We start from the raw sequence: 19,443 nt of genomic DNA on the forward strand, positions 1-19,443 counted from the left end.
ATTTATTTATTTTTGGGACAGAGAGAGACAGAGCATGAACGGGGGAGGGACAGAGAGAGAGGGAGACACAGAATCGGAAACAGGCTCCAGGCTCCGAGCCATCAGCCCAGAGCCCGACGCGGGGCTCGAACTCACGGACCGCGAGATCGTGACCTGGCTGAAGTCGGACGCTTAACCGACTGCGCCACCCAGGCGCCCCATAGTTTGTGAAAATTTTTAAGAACTTTTTTAAAAATAATAAAAATGTTTTGGGGACAAAGACAGAGCTCTGTGACATGCTGCCAGAAACATTCCTACAGACTGGCCCATTACATTTCATATACTGATATCTACCTTAAGCCAGATATGCCACCATTCCTTTGGTCTTCATACTTTCCCTGGGAAGATTCTGGAATCACAGACTGGGAAAGGAAGATCATCCAGATAGGGAAAAAAAAAATTTTTTTTTCATTATGTGCCAAGCACTGCCTTAGGAACTTTTCTTTCTTTTTGTTCTTTTTTCATTTTAACAGCCTTTTTTTTTTTTTTAATTTATTTACTTTGAGAGAGAGAGAAAATGCAAATGGGGGAGAAACAGAGAGAGACGGAAGGAGAGGATCCCAAGCAGGCTCCACACTGTCAGCACAGAACCCAACGCAGGGCTCCAACCCATGAACCGTGAGATCATGATCTGAACCAAAGTCAGAACCTTAACCGACTGAGCCATCCAGGAACTCCCAAACAGCCTTTATTTATTTTTTTTTTTTTCAACGTTTTTTATTTATTTATTTTTGGGACAGAGAGAGACAGAGCATGAACGGGGGAGGGGCAGAGAGAGAGGGAGACACAGAATCGGAAGCAGGCTCCAGGCTCTAGGCTGTCAACACAGAGCCCGATGCGGGGCTCAAACTCACGGACCGCGAGATCGTGACCTGGCTGAAGTCAGACGCTTAACCGACTGCGCCACCCAGGCGCCCCCCAAACAGCCTTTATTTAAAGCTGTGTATGAGATTACTTTATTCCTACATCTTCTCAATATAATCTTCTTCTTTATATTTGCCCTTTTCCTCTCCTTCAAGGATCCTTTTGTGGTCTCTGTCCAGTTTTAGTCTAGTGACAGCCACCTTCCTAGGGCGAAGGCCCACGTGGACAGTTGTGCCATACGCCTTCTCTCACTGTACTCAGTCAATGTAGATGATGTACTTCTTCCTGTAAACCTGGACTACTTTGCCAATTTGCTGACCTTTGTAGTGTCCTTGCACAACCTGTACTTTATCATCCTTTCACATGGGCATGGATCGAATGTTGCACTTCTGTCTCAGCTCTTTGGAAAGAGGGGAAGACATAATCTTCCTGCAAATGTGGGAAGGTGCATTGAAATGCCTTTTACGGTTCTTGCTCCGGTCAGAAGTCACAAAGGGATTGAACTTCATTTTGGCCCGTGGCACTTCAGTGATGGCAGCAAAAGGGTCTAGGAACTTTTCATGAGTTACTGACTCTAACCCTCACAACAGGTCTAGGTAGGCATTATTAAGAGATAGGCATTATTTTCCACATTTTGCACAAGAGAAAATAAAATCCAGAAAAGTGAAGCAACTTGTCTAAAATCACAGTTGACCCATCAGGAGTTATACAAATCCAGCCCTTTGGTTTCCAAAACCTATCCCACTCCTCCTATAATAGGCCACTCCCTGTTCCACCACTGAGAATGGGATCCTTAGTTAAACTGCCCCCAGCCGGGGCACCTGAGTGGCTCAGTGGGTTAGGTGTCTGACTGTTGATTTCAGCACAGGTCATGATCTTGTGGTTCGTGGGTTTGAGCCCCACATCAAGTCCTACATTGAGCCCTGCATCGGGCTCTGTGCTGGCAGTGTGGAAATTAAAATATATATATATATATTTTTTTTTAATTTAACAAACAAAACACCCCCCAGCCCAATGAACTGGGTAGAGAGAATCAAATGTGGCAGTGTGACATGAGGACGTGCCTTCCAGATGCCCCTTCACAGAAGGACCTACTGCCCAGCTGCTGAGAATGCCTCAAGCTGCCAGCCCCTTCAGGGATTGCCACAGCTCCTGCAGAGGATCGAGGAGGAGGAGATTAAGTCTAGGCTGTTGTCACCAGTTTGCATCCCCAGGAACAGAGTCCAAGATGGTGTTGAGAGGGCAGGATGTACATTAGGAAGCCTCTTTGGGATCAACAGCTATGGAAGGGATCAGGCAGAAGAAGAAGAAGTCAAGAAGGCCCAATAAATAACCTTGGCCAACCCCATGAGGAGCTCTGGACCTAAGATGGCCCATCAGAGTTGTCCCATGTAGAGCTAACATGGCCCAGCCTTCAGGTCTCACCTCCACCCATCATTGCATGTGGGCCACCAGAGAAGGGCATGACCTTGAGCTGAAGCGAAAACACACGAGGGGGATGACAACTGAAGGCTACCTGCTGACAGCAGCTGGGGCAGCAAGTCCTTCCTTGAAGGGAGATCTGGCACCTCAACATGTACATCACAGACTGAAAGACAGGTTTTGACTGAAAGTCAAATCGCAGTCCTACCCCTCCCTGACCATTGCAGGACAAGAATGTTCTACCCTCTGGAGAAATGTCTCAGGGAAGCCCCAGACTCTGGAACATCAGGAATAGTGGGAAGTTAAGGTGAGGTGCTGAATTAAAAGTGGTGGATTTAGTGAAATTCTGCCTCCCGAATGGTGAGAGCTCTGCCTCCCTCCCTTTCCCAGACAAGCTCCCAGAACTTCTATAACCATGGTGGGGAAACCCCCAAGCACAGGATAGGCAGATCCTTCTCTGGAGAAACTGCACAGCCCCAGAGAAAAGACATACAGATACTAAAATCTCAGGATCTCCCAGTGAAAAAGCCAGTTCACCACTCGGCCACCCTAGGATAGAGGCCAGCAGTGAGAGAGCCTGCCCCCCCTCCGCCCACACACACACACATCTGCCAGTTTTCTGTGCCCCACTCTTCATTCTAACAGACCCATGTCTCACCAATACCTGACATTTAAAGGAAGCCTTGAACAGAAAACAGAGAGCAAAGCAAATAAATAGGAAAAGGAACTGGAAGAAATTGAGCTACGCAGGACGTTAAAAAAAGCAACTTGTAGGGAAAAAAAACCACTTAAAATGAATACACACAGAGTCCTAGGAGACACTGTCACATCCACGAACCAAATGCAGGCTGCTATTTTTAAAAAGCATCAAGAACAAGAGAGAGAAAGAGCCCCTGGAAGCTAAACCTGTGACAGACACAATTGAAAATTCAATAGGAAGTTTAGAAAAGTCAACAAAAGAGATCCCCCAGATGATAAATAAAAGAACATAAAATAAGAGGAAAGAAAAGAGTAAGATAATTAGAAGTTCAATCTGCGAGATTCACTATTCAAATATGGGGAGATCCAGAAATGAAGATGGGGGGGAGGAGGCGATGGGAAAAAGGACTTTAAAAAATAAAAAAAAGAAAACTTCCAGAACTGGAGCATGTGACTCTCTGGATAGAAATCAGCCATTTATAACCCACCACAATTAAATTGAAGACACACTCCACAATACATCATTGTGGAATTTCAGAACACCAGGAATAAAGAAGAGATTTTAAAAGCTCCCGGAGAGAAATGGAGGAAAATAACCGAGGCAGAAGAAGGCACAGAATCTAGGAAACTGAACCCAACAGAGAAGAGAGGACAGAAAACTTCTAAGAGGAGAAGTCCCAGGAGGACAGCAGGCCCAGGAGCACAGAGTCCAGACTTGAGCAGAAAGGTGAACTCCAGGAGGGAGATACGGGAAGGCAGGAGGTTGGGATTGGTAAATTATCTGCCAGATGGTGTGGGATAAATTAGCAAGAGGTACGAAGAAAACTAAGCAAAATAAACAGATGTGATTAACAACTCTGGAAAAAGTAAAATGAAAGGAAGTGTAACCTGGGAATGCAAGCTGGTGCAGCCACTCTGGAAAACAGTATGGAGGTTCCTCAAAAAACTAACAATAGAAGCACCCTACAACCCAGCAATTGCACTACTAGGCATTTATCCAAGGGATCCAGGTGTGCTGTTTCGAAGGGACACATGCACCCCCATGTTTATAGCAACTATCAACAATAGCCAAAGTATGGAAAGAGCCCAAATTTCGGTCGATGGATGAACGGATAAAGATGTGGTATATATATACAATGGAGTATTACTCGGCAATCAAAAAGAATGAAATCTTGCCATTTGCAACTACATGGATGGAACTGGAGGGTATTATGCTAAGTGAAATTAGTCAGTCAGAGAAAGACAAAAATCGTATGACTTCACTCATATGAGGACTTTAAGAGACAAAACAGATGAACATAAGGGAAGGGAAACAAAAATAATATAAAAACAGGGAGGGGGACAAAACAGAAGAGACTCATAAATATGGAGAACAAACTGACGGTTACAGGGGGGGTTGTGGGAGGGGGGATGAGCTAAATGGGTAAGGGGCACGAAGGAATCTACTCCTGAAATCATTGTTGCACTATATGCTAACTAATTTGGATGTGAATTTAAAAAAATAAAGCAAGTCAATTTAAAAAAAAGAAAGAAACGCACATAATCTATATAAGGAGTATTAAAATACTTTCCTAGCAATATAAACAATAACTTCAATGCAATAGGAACAAAAACTGTCTCTCCATAGTGGAGCACTAGATTTTGTAAAATAATTACAAAATTCATAAAATGCTATTCGGGATCGTGATTAAAAAAATGAAATAAAGAAAGGAACTGTAACCTTAGTTACAGTTCAGCACTAAACAATATGTACATGTAGGGGACACCTGGGTGGTTCAGTCGGTTATGCATCCGGCTTCAGCTCAGGTCATGATCTCAAGGTTCAGGAGTTTGAGCCCCGCCTCAGGCTCTGTGCTGAGCGCTCAGACCCTGGAACCTGCTTCAGATTCTGAGTCTCCTTCTCTCTCTGACCCTCCCCTACTTGTGTTCTGTCTCTCTCAAAAATAAATATTTTTTAAAAATTATTGATATGTAGATGTAAACAATACTTACATACGTGATGAAATGGGGCAAATGCAATAGAACACACTGGGTGATGTATGTCTGATCCTGAGTCCCTGTCTTCCCTAATCTCTGCCAACCTCTAGTTATCCTATTTGTCTGGGATTTGTAGGACTGCATGAGTAGCTGATTGGGTGGCTGTTAGGTGGCTTAGTTTGTGTAAATATCATGTGTTGGTCTTCTCCATGTTCTTTTGGGGTTTTGTTGTTTACACACCTCTTTTTTTATATTGAGAAAAACAGCCAAAGCATCTTTGACAAAATTTTCTGTGCCAGGCAAAAGAAACTGGAGCATAGCTCAATGACCTCTCTTCTTAAAGTGTGGGAGTCTTACCCAATCTTTTCTTCTGTGTTCCTCTTCCCCTATTTCCCATTTTGGGCCAGATCTCCTGCCCTAAAAACTTGACTCTCACCCTAACCCCACTTTTTTCTCCCCCCCCCCCCAAAAAAAGCCCACACACATACAATTTAATTTGGGGTATCTCCACGACTCATAAATGACTTATGCAAAAATCCTGAAGAAGCTAAGAACATTTCATCCCTGGTTCCCAATCTCCTGTGTCAAGACTATTCTTTGATGTGATTCATACTAACACACTTGTATTTGGATGGCTCAAACCTACCTTAATTTCTAAACCTAGAGTAGAGAGAAGTAGAAGCAAGAAGGGGGACTTCCATGTAGAGAGCAGGGACAGACCAAGAAAGGAAGATGAATGTATATCCAAGTCAATTAGGGATTTTATACAGGTGCAAGAAACTTATGTCAAAGTGGCCACAAGACTGTTTAATAGGAGATAGATAAATGTAGCTCCATGCATGTTTACCACTAGAAACCAAAGCTTTGGGTGAAATCTTGAATTTACTGGGGAGAAAAAAGTGTGTACCTCTCTGCTCTTTCCCTGATCCCTTCCCCTCATTTCTGAACTGCGGGAGACTGAGCCCTCTTGGGCTTTAGAGACCCCATCACTGGGGCATGTTTATTTGATGGTTGGTATTGCTATGCCAGGTACTTCCTTTCCTATTTGCTACCATTTTGTAACACACATGCTAACCTTTTCCCTTCTCTTATCCTGGTAAAATACAATGAATATATAAAAATTTACTGATACTGAGACAAAATTCCACTCACTGTAGCAACAAAAAATTATAAAATGCTTAAGTACATACTTGAAAAGAAACGTACAAAACTTATACATGAATAAAACTATAAAAATTTTCTCCAGATGATAAAATGTGATCTGAATAAAGGGAGAGACATTCCATGCCCCTGGGTATGAAGATTCATTATTGTAAAACTCATTATGTCCTTCCTACATCAACCCATAAATTCACAATGCAAATGCTCCAAAATCCCAATATGATTCCTTGGTGAAATTTGACAAACTGATTATGAATACCCTCTGAATGAGAAAATATTCAAGAACAGTCAAGCAATGCTTTAAAAATAAGAGCAATACAGGGACTTAATCCACCAAATATCAAAAGATCTTTAAGGTGTCACTAGTGTAATAATAGAGAGATGAAAGAGAATAGGAAATTATAAGAGACTCATTATGGGTCAGAATACATTTAGATAAATATAATATTTAAAACCAGTAGGAAAAAGAAGGATTATTTAAGAAGTGTTTTAGGGACAACTGGAAACTAAATTAGAAAACATTTAAGTTGGATCTCTACCTGACACAAATACTTAAGATCGAGTGATAAGCACAAAAAGAAATATTTTCTGTTGTGGCAGAGCTAACGGGTAAGAAAACAGGTATTAAATCAAAGAACCATGCATATAAATAAAAGTCACTATCGTTGTAAGGGCTACAAAAAAGGTGCTACTTTCTGGGGCACCTGGGCGTCTCAGTCAGTTGAGTGTCTCTTGATTTCAGCTCAGCTCATGATCCCAGGGTCATTGGATAGAGCCCCACATCGGGCTCTACACTCAGCAGGAAGCCTGCTTGAAATTTATTTTCTCTCTCTCTCTGTCCCTTTTCCCCACTCATGCTCTCTCTCTCTCTAAAATAAAATTTAAAAAAAAAAAATTTTAAGTGCTACTTTCTGTTATGAAAACTCAGAAGAGAAGTAATTAGTTTAGGAAAGTCAGGATAGGCTTCCCTGAAAGGAACTGACTGAACTTAGTCCTGAGATCTGAAGAAAAAACTAAGGATTCGCTCAGCAAAAGGCTGGAAGGCAACATACCTAGCAAAGGGCACAGCTGTACAAAGGCTTGTGGAGAAGAATGTATAGAGCATTCAAAGAAGCAGGGGTGGGCTATGAGGACTAGAATTTAGAAAAGAGAAGGGAGCATGAGGCCGGATCCTGCAGGGCCTGGGAGGTCACATTAGAGGTGCTGTCCTAAGAGCAATGGAATACCTTGAGAGTTTTAGCCAGAGGAGTGACAAGAGGAGATTTGGGTTTTGAAAAGATCACGTCTGGCTGCAAAGCAGACACATGGATTGTCTGAGAGGCTGTACTGGGTCAGGCGATAAACAAAATGTAGGCGACAGCAGTAGTCCATACAAAAGATATGAATTGTTTGGACTAGAGTGGTAGCAACAAAAATAGAAAGAGGTGTGCTGATTACCTATTTAAAAGGTAAAATGTACATGATTGATGGTGGATTGGATACTGAGGATGGGAGAAAAGGAGGCATCAAGGGTAGGTAGATGATAGGGCACCTGGGTGGCACAAGAAAGCGTCCAACTTTAGCTCAGGTCCTGATCTCACAGTTTGCAAGTTCAAGCCTCGAGGCTGTCAGCGCAGAACCTGCTTTGGGTCCTCTGTCCCCCTCTCTCGCTGCCCCTCCTCTCTGCCCCTCCCCCGCTCGCCCACAGGCTCACTCTTGCTCTCTCGCTCGCTCTCTCTCTCAAAAATAAACAGTTAAAAAAAAAAAAAAAGAATGGGTGGATGGTTATGCCATTCACAGAAGATAAAGAGCACAGGACCAGTTAGTTTGGTGCTGGAGAAATCACAAATTCAGGTCTGAACGAACATACAGAGTTCGAGGTATCTTGAGATATGCAACTGCAGCTTCCAAGTAGGCAGTGTAGATAGAACCTTAGGGAAAATAGTCACATGTCACTTCTTCTACAGAACATGAAGTAGAACCATATTAGCTGCTACTAACAAACAAACCCCACGGCTTTACTGACTCACCACAACTGAAGTTCATTTCTCATTCACGGAGCAGTCGAAAGCAGGTTGTGAGAAGCTCCCGTTCATATGCAATGCAGGCACACAGGTTTCTCCCTACTTGTGGCCTGCTCCTCCCCTCAGGCATCCTAGGCCTCTGCATTCAGGCAGAAGGGGAAACAGAGTGGGGAACACACACCTCAACAACCTTAACCAGGCAGTGACACATACCATGAATTACACATCACATCTCACTATGTTTCACTGGTAAGAATAGAGCCCCCACTGAGCACCTACTTCCTAGAGTAGTGCTGCCAGATAAAAAAGGATGCATAGCTAAAGTTGAATTTTGGAAGAAAAAAAAAAAAAAGAATAATTTTTTAGTATAAGTATGTCCCAAATATTATACTTGAAAGTCAAACATAACTAGGTGTCTTGTTTTTCACAATTGCTTGCTTGCTTCCTTGCTAAACCTAGCAACCCTATCCCAGGGGTACTATCTAACCCTATCTATGCAGAGGTCACACATTTTGATGTACAGTTAGTCATTTATGCCATAGGATACAAACGACTTAGAGCAGACTTCCCCCATATTTCCTGTGCAGGACACGGGTTGTTTATAGCAACATGTTCTCGAGTTTGAAAGACCAGGGAAGAAGAGCCTTACAAATAAAGGATGAATGAGGAGCACTCTTAGCAAAACTTAAAGTCAAAAAATACAAATCAATGTAATTTATTCATTTAGCCATTGGGCATTTATTGAGCACTTACTATGTTCTAAGTGCCATGCTCGGGGCTAAAGATGCTGAGATATTGCAACCCATGCTCTAAGAAGCTCATAGCCTTGGGAGTGGGGGCAGATGGAAAAATAAACAGCAGGTGAATATGTAGCACCTAAGTCAAACTGATAGGAATCCAGAAGGTTTCCCAAGAGAGATGGTGGCTGAACTGAGCCTTAGAACTGAGCCAAGTAGGAATCCACCAAGTGAAGGTGCACAGATTGTTACATCCATTCCTGGAGTAGTAAGGTACAGGACATAACTTCACACTGTAGACAACTAGAAAACTGGACAAAATATATGAAACAGTTGACATCAGGCAGAGAAGGACTGTAATCTCTGAGAGAAAGGAAATAAGTAAGGTGAACCCTTCCTACAATTGACCTGGTTTTCTGCCTAGAAGTAATTTCTGGATTTTGGTACAGGGAAGGGAACCCAGACAGAACCTGGCAGACTCACTTGAGTTAAGGATACAAAGCCAGGCCCTTTGGGAGGCTAAAATAGCTGGAATTCATATGCAGAAAAAGTTTTCAAGAAATCTGCATGGGGTCTCCTCAAGTCTTCAACTGAATACTAATCTATAAAGACTTCCATAAAGCTCCACAAAGCCGATTCAGGGAAGATGGCGGCGCAGGAGGACGCTGGGCTCACTGCGCGTCCTGCTGATCACTTAGATTCCACCTACACCTGCCTAAAGAACCCAGAAAACCGCCAGAGGATTAGCAGAACGGAGTCTCCAGAGCCAAGCGCAGACGAGAGGCCCACGGAAGAGGGGAGGAAGGGCGGCGAGGCGGTGCGCGCTCCACGGACCGGCGGGAGGGAGCCGGGGCGGAGGGGCGGCTCCCCGGTCAAGCGGAGCCCCCGAGTCAGGCTGGCAAAAGCGAAGGGGCCGGACGGACTGTGTTCTGACAGCAAGCATGACTTAGCGTCTGGGAGGTCATAAGTTAACAGCTCTGCTCAGAAAGCAGGAAGGCTGGAGGACAAAGGGAGGGAGAGTTGCTGAGCCCCCGGATGACAGAGCTCAGCTTGGCGGGGAACAAAGGCGCTCGCCAGCGCCATCTCCCCCGCCCATCCCCCAGCCAAAATCCCAAAGGGAACCAGTTCCTGCCAGGGAACTTGCTCGCTCCGCACAAACACCCAACTCTGTGCTTCTGCGGAGCCAAACCGCCGGCAGCGGATCTGATTCCCTCGCTGCCACAGGGCCCCTCCTGAAGTGGATCACCTAAGGAGAAGCGAGCTAAGCCTGCCCCTCCTGTCCCCGTGCACCTTGCCTACCCACCCCAGCTAATACGCCAGATCCCCAGCACCACAAGCCGGGCAGTGTGCAAGTAGCCCAGACAGGCCACGCCACCCCACAGGGAATCCCGCCCCTAGGAGAGGGGAAGAGAAGGCACACACCAGTCTGACTGTGGCCCCAGCGGTGGGCTGGGGGCAGACATCAGGTCGGACTGCGGCCCCGCCCACCAACTCCAGTTATACACCACAGCACGGGGGAAGTGCCCTGCAGGTCCTCACCACTCCAGGGACTATCCAAAATGACCAAACGGAAGAATTCCCCTCAGAAGAATCTCCAGGAAATAACAACAGCTAATGAACTGATCAAAAAGGATTTAAATAATATAACAGAAAGTGAATTTAGAATAATAGTCATAAAATTAATCGCTGGGCTTGAAAACAGTATAGAGGACAGCAGAGAATCTCTTGCCACAGAGATCAAGGGACTAAGGAACAGTCACGAGGAGCTGAAAAGCGCTTTAAACGAAATGCAAAACAAAATGGAAACGACAGCTCGGATTGAAGAGGCAGAGGAGAGAATAGGTGAACTAGAAGATAAAGTTATGGAAAAAGAGGAAGCTGAGAGAGAGATTAAAAAATCCAGGAGTATGAGGGAAAAATTAGAGAACTAAGTGATACACTGAAAAGAAATAATATACGCATAATTGGTATCCCAGAGGAGGAAGAGAGAGGGAAAGGTGCTGAAGGGGTACTTGAGGAAATTATAGCTGAGAACTTCCCTGAACTGGGGAAGGAAAAAGGCATTGAAATCCAAGAGGCACAGAGAACTCCGTTCAGACGTAACTTGAATCGATCTTCTGCACAACATATCATAGTGAACTGGCAAAATACAAGGATAAAGAGAAAATTCTGAAAGCAGCAAGGGATAAACGTGCCCTCACATATAGAGGGAGACCTATAAGACTCGTGACTGATCTCTCTTTTGAAACTTGGCAGGCCAGAAAGGATTGGCACGATATCTTCAGTGTGCTAAACAGAAAAAAATATGCAGCCGAGAATCCTTTATCCAGCAAGTCTGTCATTTAGAATAGAAGGAGAGATAAAGGTCTTCCCAAACAAACAAAAACTGAAGGAATTTGTCACCACGAAACCAGCCCTACAAGAGATCCTAAGGGGGATCCTGTGAGACAAAGTACCAGAGACATCACTACAAGCATAAAACATACAGACATCACAATGACTCTAAACCCGTATCTTTCTATAATAACACTGAATGTAAATGGATTAAATGCGCCAACCAAAAGACATAGGGTATCAGAATGGATAAAAAAATAAGACCCATCTATTTGCTGTCTACAAGAGACTCATTTTAGATCTGAGGACACCTTTAGATTGAGAGTGAGGGGATGGAGAGCTATTTATCATGCTACTGGAAGCCAAAAGAAAGCTGGAGTAGCCATACTTATATCAGACAAACTAGACTTTAAATTAAAGACTGTAACAAGAGATGAAGAAGGGCATTATATAATAATTACAGGGTCTATCCATCAGGAAGCGCTAACAATTATAAATGTCTATGCGCCGAATACCGGAGCCCCCAAATATATAAAACAATTACTCACAAACATAAGCAACCTTATTGATAAGAATGAGGTCATTGCAGGGGACTTTAACACCCCACTTACAGAAATGGATAGATCATCTAGACACACGGTCAATAAAGAAACAAGGGCCCTGAATGATACATTGGATCAGATGGACTTGACAGATATATTTAGAACTCTGCATCCCAAAGCAATAGAATATATTTTCTTCTCGAGTGCACATGGAACATTCTCCAAGATAGATCATATACTGGGTCACAAAACAGCCCTTCATAAGTTTACAAGAATTGAAATTACACCATGCATACTTTCAGACCACAATGCTATGAAGCTTGAAATCAACCACAGGAAAAAGTCTGGAAAACCTCCAAAAGCATGGAGGTTAAAGAACACCCTACTAATGAATGAGTGGGTCAACCAGGCAATTAGAGAAGAAATTAAAAAAATATATGGAAACAAACGAAAATGAAAATACAACAATCCAAACGCTTTGGGACGCAGCAAAGGCAGTCCTGAGAGGAAAATACATTGCAATCCAGGCCTATCTCAAGAAACAAGAAAAATCCCAAATACAAAATCTAACAGCACACCTAAAGGAAATAGAAGCAGAACAGCAAAGGCAGCCTAAACCCAGCAGAAGAAGAGAAATAATAAAGATCAGAGCAGAAATAAACAATATAGAATCTAAAAAAAACTGTAGAGCAGATCAACGAAACCAAGAGTTGGTTTTTTGAAAAAATAAACAAAATTGACAAACCTCTAGCCAGGCTTCTCAAAAAGAAAAGGGAGATGACCCAAATAGATAAAATCATGAATGAAAATGGAATTATTACAACCAATCCCTCAGAGATACAAACAATTATCAGGGAATACTATGAAAAATTATATGCCAACAAATTGGACAACCTGGAAGAAATGGACAAATTCCTAAACACCCACACTCTTCCAAAACTCAATCAGAAGGAAATAGAAAGCTTGAACAGACCCATCACCAGAGAAGAAATTGAATCGGTTATCAAAAATCTCCCAACAAATAAGAGTCCAGGACCAGATGGCTTCCCAGGGGAGTTCTACCAGACGTTTAAAGCAGAGATAATACCTATCCTTCTCAAGCTATTCCAAGAAATAGAAAGGGAAGGAAAACTTCCAGACTCATTCTATGAAGCCAGTATTACTTTGATTCCTAAACCAGACAGAGACCCAGTAAAAAAAGATAACTACAGGCCAATATCCCTGATGAATATGGATGCAAAAATTCTCAATAAGATACTAGCAAATCGAATTCAACAGCATATAAACAGAATTATTCACCATGATCAAGTGGGATTCATTCCTGGGATGCAGGGCTGGTTCAACATTCGCAAATCAATCAACGTGATACATCACATTAACAAAAAAAAAGAGAAGAACCATATGATCCTGTCAATCGATGCAGAAAAGGCCTTTGACAAAATCCAGCACCCTTTCTTAATAAAAACCCTGGAGAAAGTCGGGACAGAAGGAACATACTTAAAGATCATAAAAGCCATTTATGAAAAGCCCACAGCTAACATCATCCTCAACGGGGAAAAACTGAGAGCTTTTTCCCTAAGATCAGGAACACGACAGGGATGCCCACTCTCACCGCTGTTGTTTAACATAGTGCTGGAAGTTCTAGCATCAGCAATCAGACAACAAAAGGAAATCAAAGGCATCAAAATTGGCAAAGATGAAGTCAAGCTTTCGCTTTTTGCAGATGACATGATATTATACATGGAAAATCCGATAGACTCCACCAAAAGTCTCCTAGAACTGATACATGAATTCAGCAAAGTTGCAGGATACAAAATCAATGTACAGAAATCAGTTGCATTCTTATACACTAACAATGAAGCAACAGAAAGACAAAGAAAGAAACTGATCCCATTCACAATTGCACCAAGAAGCATAAAATACCTAGGAATAAATCTAACCAAAGATGTAAAAGATCTGTATGCTGAAAACTATAGAAAGCTTATGAAGGTAATTGAAGAAGATATAAAGAAATGGAAAGACATTCCCTGCTCATGGATTGGAAGAATAAATATCGTCAAAATGTCAATACTACCCAAAGCTATCTACACATTCAATGCAATCCCAATCAAAATTGCACCAGCATTCTTCTCGAAACTAGAACAAGCAATCCTAAAATTCATATGGAACCACAAAAGGCCCCAAATAGCCAAAGTAATTTTGAAGAAGAAGACCAAAGCAGGAGGCATCACAATCCCAGACTTTAGCCTCTACTACAAAGCTGTCATCATCAAGACAGCATGGTATTGGCATAAAAACAGACACATAGACCAATGGGATAGAATAGAAACCCCAGAACTAGACCCACAAACGTATGGCCAACTCATCTTTGACAAAGCAGGAAAGAACATCCAATGGAAAAAAGACAGTCTCTTTAACAAATGGTGCTGGGAGAACTGGACAGCAACATGCAGAAGGTTGAAACTAGACCACTTTCTCACACCATTCACAAAAATAAACTCAAAATGGATAAAGGACCTGAATGTGAGACAGGAAACCGTCAAAACCTTAGAGGAGAAAGCAGGAAAAGACCTCTCTGACCTCGGCCGTAGCAATCTCTTACTCGGCACATCCCCAAAGGCAAGGGAATTAAAAGCAAAAGTGAATTACTGGGACCTTATGAAGATAAAAAGCTTCTGCACAGCAAAGGAAACAACCAACAAAACTAAAAGGTAACCAACGGAATGGGAAAAGATATTTGCAAATGACATATCGGACAAAGGGCTAATATCCAAAATCTATAAAGAGCTCACCAAACTCCACACCCGAAAAACAAATAACCCAGTGAAGAAATGGGCAGAAAACATGAATAGACACTTCTCTAAAGAAGACATCCAGATGGCCAACAGGCACATGAAAAGATGTTCAACGTCGCTCCTTATCAGGGAAATACAAATCAAAACCACACTCAGATATCACCTCACGCCAGTCAGAGTGGCCAAAACGAACAAATCAGGAGACTATAGATGCTGGAGAGGATGTGGAGAAACGGGAACCCTCTTGCACTGTTGGTGGGAATGCAAATTGGTGCAGCCGCTCTGGAAAGCAGTGTGGAGGTTCCTCAGAAAATTAAAAATAGACCTACCCTATGACCCAGCAATAGCACTGCTAGGAATTTATCCAAGGGATACAGGAGTACTGATGCATAGGGGCACTTGTACCCCAATGTTTATAGCAGCACTCTCAACAATAGCCAAATTATGGAAAGAGCCTAAATGTCCATCAACTGATGAATGGATAAAGAAATTGTGGTTTATATACACAATGGAATACTACGTGGCAATGAGAAAAAATGAAATATGGCCTTTTGTAGCAACATGGATGGAACTGGAGAGTGTGATGCTAAGTGAAATAAGCCATACAGAGAAAGACAGATACCATATTGTTTCACTCTTATGTGGATCCTGAGAAACTTAACAGAAACCCATGGGGGAGGGGAAGGAAAAAAAAAAAAAAAAAAGAGGTTAGAGTGGGAGAGAGCCAAAGCATAAGAGACTGTTAAAAACTGAGAAAAACTGAGGGTTGATGGGGGGTGGGAGGGAGGGTAGGGTGGGTGATGGGTATTGAGGAGGGCACCTTTTGGGATGAGCACTGGGTGTTGTATGGAAACCAATTTGACAGTAAATTTCATATATTAAAAAATAAATAAATAAATAAACATTAAAAAAGAAAAAAAAAAAAAAACTCCACAAAGCCAAAAACAGGACAACTGCAAGCAGCTGAACAATTCCCAGAGCCTAGGAGATGTTTAGGTCCCCCTAGCCAGAGTGGAGACAACTCATTAAATAGAGGAAATTCAAAGCAATTCCAGAATTGTCATGCCTTAGTAGCAGAGTGAAGGGTACTCCAGACCAGTCCTAACAAAACTTAAAAACAAGCATAGAAAGGATCAACTGATCTGCAAGTAAGCTGATTGCCTACCAAAATAAACATCAACATTCTATTTAGACAAAAAAAAACTAAACACCCAACAAAATAACATTTATAAGGTCAACATCTAAAAAATTACTAGACATGGAAAGAAGCAGGAAAATATGATCCACATCCAGGAGAAAGATTAGTCAAAAGAAACAGACTCAGAAATAACAAGGATAATGGGATTACCAAGTGAAGGTACGCGGGAAGGGGATGGAATCCAAACCAAGAGAGTGGGTGGAATACACAGGGCTTCTGGACAACTCACCTGGAGACTGTCCAGTTCCTTTTGCTTGCACTGCTGAGAACAGGGTATTTGTGACAGACACCCACTATCATCAGAAGCAAATGTAGAGGTAGGCTCCATCTGGAGAAATCTAGAAGACCCAGGTCGGTCTTGCCTACTGTCAAAAGAATGGCTGCCTTCCGTCCCCACTAAGGCACTTCAAGTTCCCTGGGACAAGTTGGAATCTGAGCGCCTCTATTCTAGTCAAAGCTTTCTCACTCATTTCTAAGATGAACTTGGATTAAATACATGCATTTCTAAGGAAAGGAAAGGGAGTTCAGCCTTAAGGAGCACTTACTGTATGCCAGATACTATACTAGGCACTCTGACATACGTTGTTTCACTTAATCCTCATACTAGCCTGAGAGATACTTATCTCCTTAGAAATGGAAACACTTAGGTCCAGAAATTAAGGAGTCTGTCTGTGGTCAATCGTGTACAGACAGTTTGAACTGCAATCTGCAAAAATTCAATGAATCAAACTTTGATGAATGCTTTTGAAGTCCTCTTGCATAATGCAGCCTTTGTAGTCAAGCACAACCAGACTCCAAATTCCAGTTCAGCTACTTGCTAGCTGACAGCCTTTGGAAAGTTCCTCAGCTCTTGAAGACTTAGATTCTACATATGTTCAGGGGGAAGAGTAAATCCCTCTTTTTATGATCATAGGGAAGATCAACTGAGAAGATTAAGAATGTAAACTGGGGCGCCTGGGTGGCTCAGTCGGTTAAGCGTCCAACTTCAGCTCAGGTCACGATCTCACGGTCCGTGAGTTCGAGCCCCACGTCGGGCTCTGGGCTGATGGCTCAGAGCCTGGAGCCTGCTTCCGGTTCTGTGTCTCCCTCTCTCTCTGCCCCTCCCCTGTGCATGCTCTGTCTCTCTCTGTCTCAAAATAAATAAACGTTAAAAAAAAAAATTTTTTTTAAAAAAAAGAACTCAAAATAGGGGTAGGAGCATAGGAGGTATTCAACAAGGCACACTCTCACACTCTGTCCTCCTCCTTCTTTGTTAAGTAAATATCTGATCTGAGCTTACATCACGTTGGGAGTGGGGAACCAAAGTTACAACAAAATCAAATAGAACCTTTCAGCAAATGTGTCAGTGGTTCCGAAAGTGAGGTCCCTGGACCAAGCAAATCAACACCAGCTGAAATTTGTTAGAAATTTACATTTTCTGACTCCACTCCAGACCTACTGAATGAGGAACTCTGAGTAGGGCCCAGCTGTCTCTATTTTAAGGAGCCCTCAGGTGATTTTGATGCACACCAAAGTTTCAGAACCAGGTATATAATAGTTCTGCCATCACATTAATTTCACTCAAATATTACAGAGACCATGGGTAGATCATAATAACAATCTCACAATGGCTATCCTTTGGTTTTATGCATTATTTTCAGGTTACTGTAATGTACTCTGCTGATTAAACCTCGCTATGCGAAAGAGTAAACCAAGTGAAATGATGTTGCATTAAACACCTTACAAAAAGAGATTCTCTAAGCTATTGATTTGATACAAAAAGATAAATGTCAAGAAGTTCTTCCTGAGAAAATTCACTTAAGTGGCCAACTAGAGGAAGTGAAGACTAAATTGGGAGCATCTTCCCTTATCCCAGGAAGAGGTAAGCATAGATGGCACTTCAGAAATCCAACCAATTTCACAATTTCCTTTTAATTTAACTCTTCCTGCCCCAATCCCTTTCATTAAATCTGGGTTCCTAACTCATCTACTCTTTTCCCAGCTTGAAAATCTGGAAAACAGTGAAGTGACTTCGATCCAGAAATCACGCACTTGTCATTAGGTGCAAAAATTTATGTGCTTGAAGACCTCGAAAACACTGAAAGCTTTAAAACAAGAAAGGGATGTGGGCTGGGCAGCTGAAACCAATCATGCAGGAGATATGGCATCTAAAGTAAATGGTACATCTGAATACTTAGAATAATTCTCAATTATATTAAAGTAGTTCTCATTTTTTCCAAAGGCTATGCTACTCCTCCACATCTCTCTCCCAAGGCTCTACTCTTCCATGCTTGCTTGCAGATGATTTCAATTGTTTTCTATTTTCTTAATCTTCTCTATTATCTCTGCTGTTTTTTCTTCCTCATTTTACGATTTTTTTTTCCTTGCAAGGCACTCAACGCAGCGTCTGATGCTTCTACAAACGCAGGGATTTTTCTTCCTGTCCTTGAAGCGACAGCTTGTCTTCCCTCTGAAGTGTCTTTGTCGGAATGCCTGATAAACTGTTTATTTTTCCTAACAGCTTTCCTTTTTTGCCTGAAAAACAAACATTAACCAAAAAAGTCCTTGTTTCGCTCAAGTGATACTTTTTACGCAATCCCTGGTGCTAGAGCGCCGCCTGCTGAGAAAATGAGGATTAGCAGGTCACACAGCCTTTGGTTCAGCAAAGGATAAAATTATTGGATTGGAGAGGCCATTTTCTCATCCGATGTACAGATTCTTCACGAACAACAAGTGTCATATTCTTGAGAGTCCCTCTTCTCAATACCCTGCAGAAGTCCCTATACTTATCCCTAACAAAACTACACCACAGTAAAATAAAACCCACCATCTACCAAATACTTAACAAAATGCCCCGTGTAGAATAGAACTGACAACCAGTGAAGTGAAGCAGGACCTTTCTCTGAACCAAAGATATAGAACCTGTGACCTCATATGGCAGGCTATTTCCCCCATTACAGCGAGCCCAAATACTTCCAATGGACTTTCTTATAATAAACCGAAGTCAGCTTTCTATAATCCTCATAGCTTTTATCTGCAATTCCCAATTCTACTTCTGAGACACCACAAGATTTAATTACTTTTCCACACGTGAGCCCTTTAAATATTGGAAATATCCTACCATATCTACCTAAACATTCAAACTGCTGCTTGCTTTCCATTAAATATAACCCAGGAAAATGTGATTGTGCGTGCAACTTGTTATGGACTAAATGCGTCACTCAAAATTCTATGTTGAAGCTGCGCCCCCCAAGATGATGATATTTGGGGGTGGGGGGCCTTTGGGAGGTAATTAGGTTTAGATGAGGTCATGAGGGTGGAGTCCTCATGATAGGATCAGTGCCCTTTTAAGAAGAGGTAAGAGAGCTTTCTCTCCCCTCCCCGCCGCCTTTCTCTCAATCTTCCCCCTCTCCAGCAAGAAGGCAGAGTCTGCAAGCCATGAAGAGAGCCTTCACCAAAAACCCAACGCTGCTGCACCCTGACCTCAGACTTACTGCCTCTAGACTGCAAGAAATAAATTTCTGTTGCCTTAGCAACTCAGTCTACGGTACTTTGTTCTAAAGTGATCCTACTCTACACAGCACTATTATGTCTTGCAACCGTCCATAGTATATTCTATACCCTACAGGTTTTATTTCCTGGTACTTACACTTTCAAGCGAGCTAACTGGATATCCCTATTCTATAGTTGAGA

The 19,443-nt window shown here is 42.4% G+C and overlaps 1 long non-coding RNA gene and 1 pseudogene across 1 annotated transcript in view; both read right to left on the bottom strand.

Annotated features, from left to right (window-relative positions):
- Positions 1 to 19,443, bottom strand: part of LOC131511745 (uncharacterized) — a 129,322-nt gene that overhangs the window by 92,213 nt on the left and 17,666 nt on the right. The gene's annotated exons all lie outside the window — the stretch shown is intronic.
- On the bottom strand, positions 1,002 to 1,431 carry LOC131511740 (large ribosomal subunit protein uL24-like; annotated as a pseudogene).

The sequence above is a fragment of the Neofelis nebulosa genome, chromosome 5, assembly GCF_028018385.1.
Source record: "Neofelis nebulosa isolate mNeoNeb1 chromosome 5, mNeoNeb1.pri, whole genome shotgun sequence".
NCBI lineage: Eukaryota > Metazoa > Chordata > Mammalia > Carnivora > Felidae > Neofelis > Neofelis nebulosa.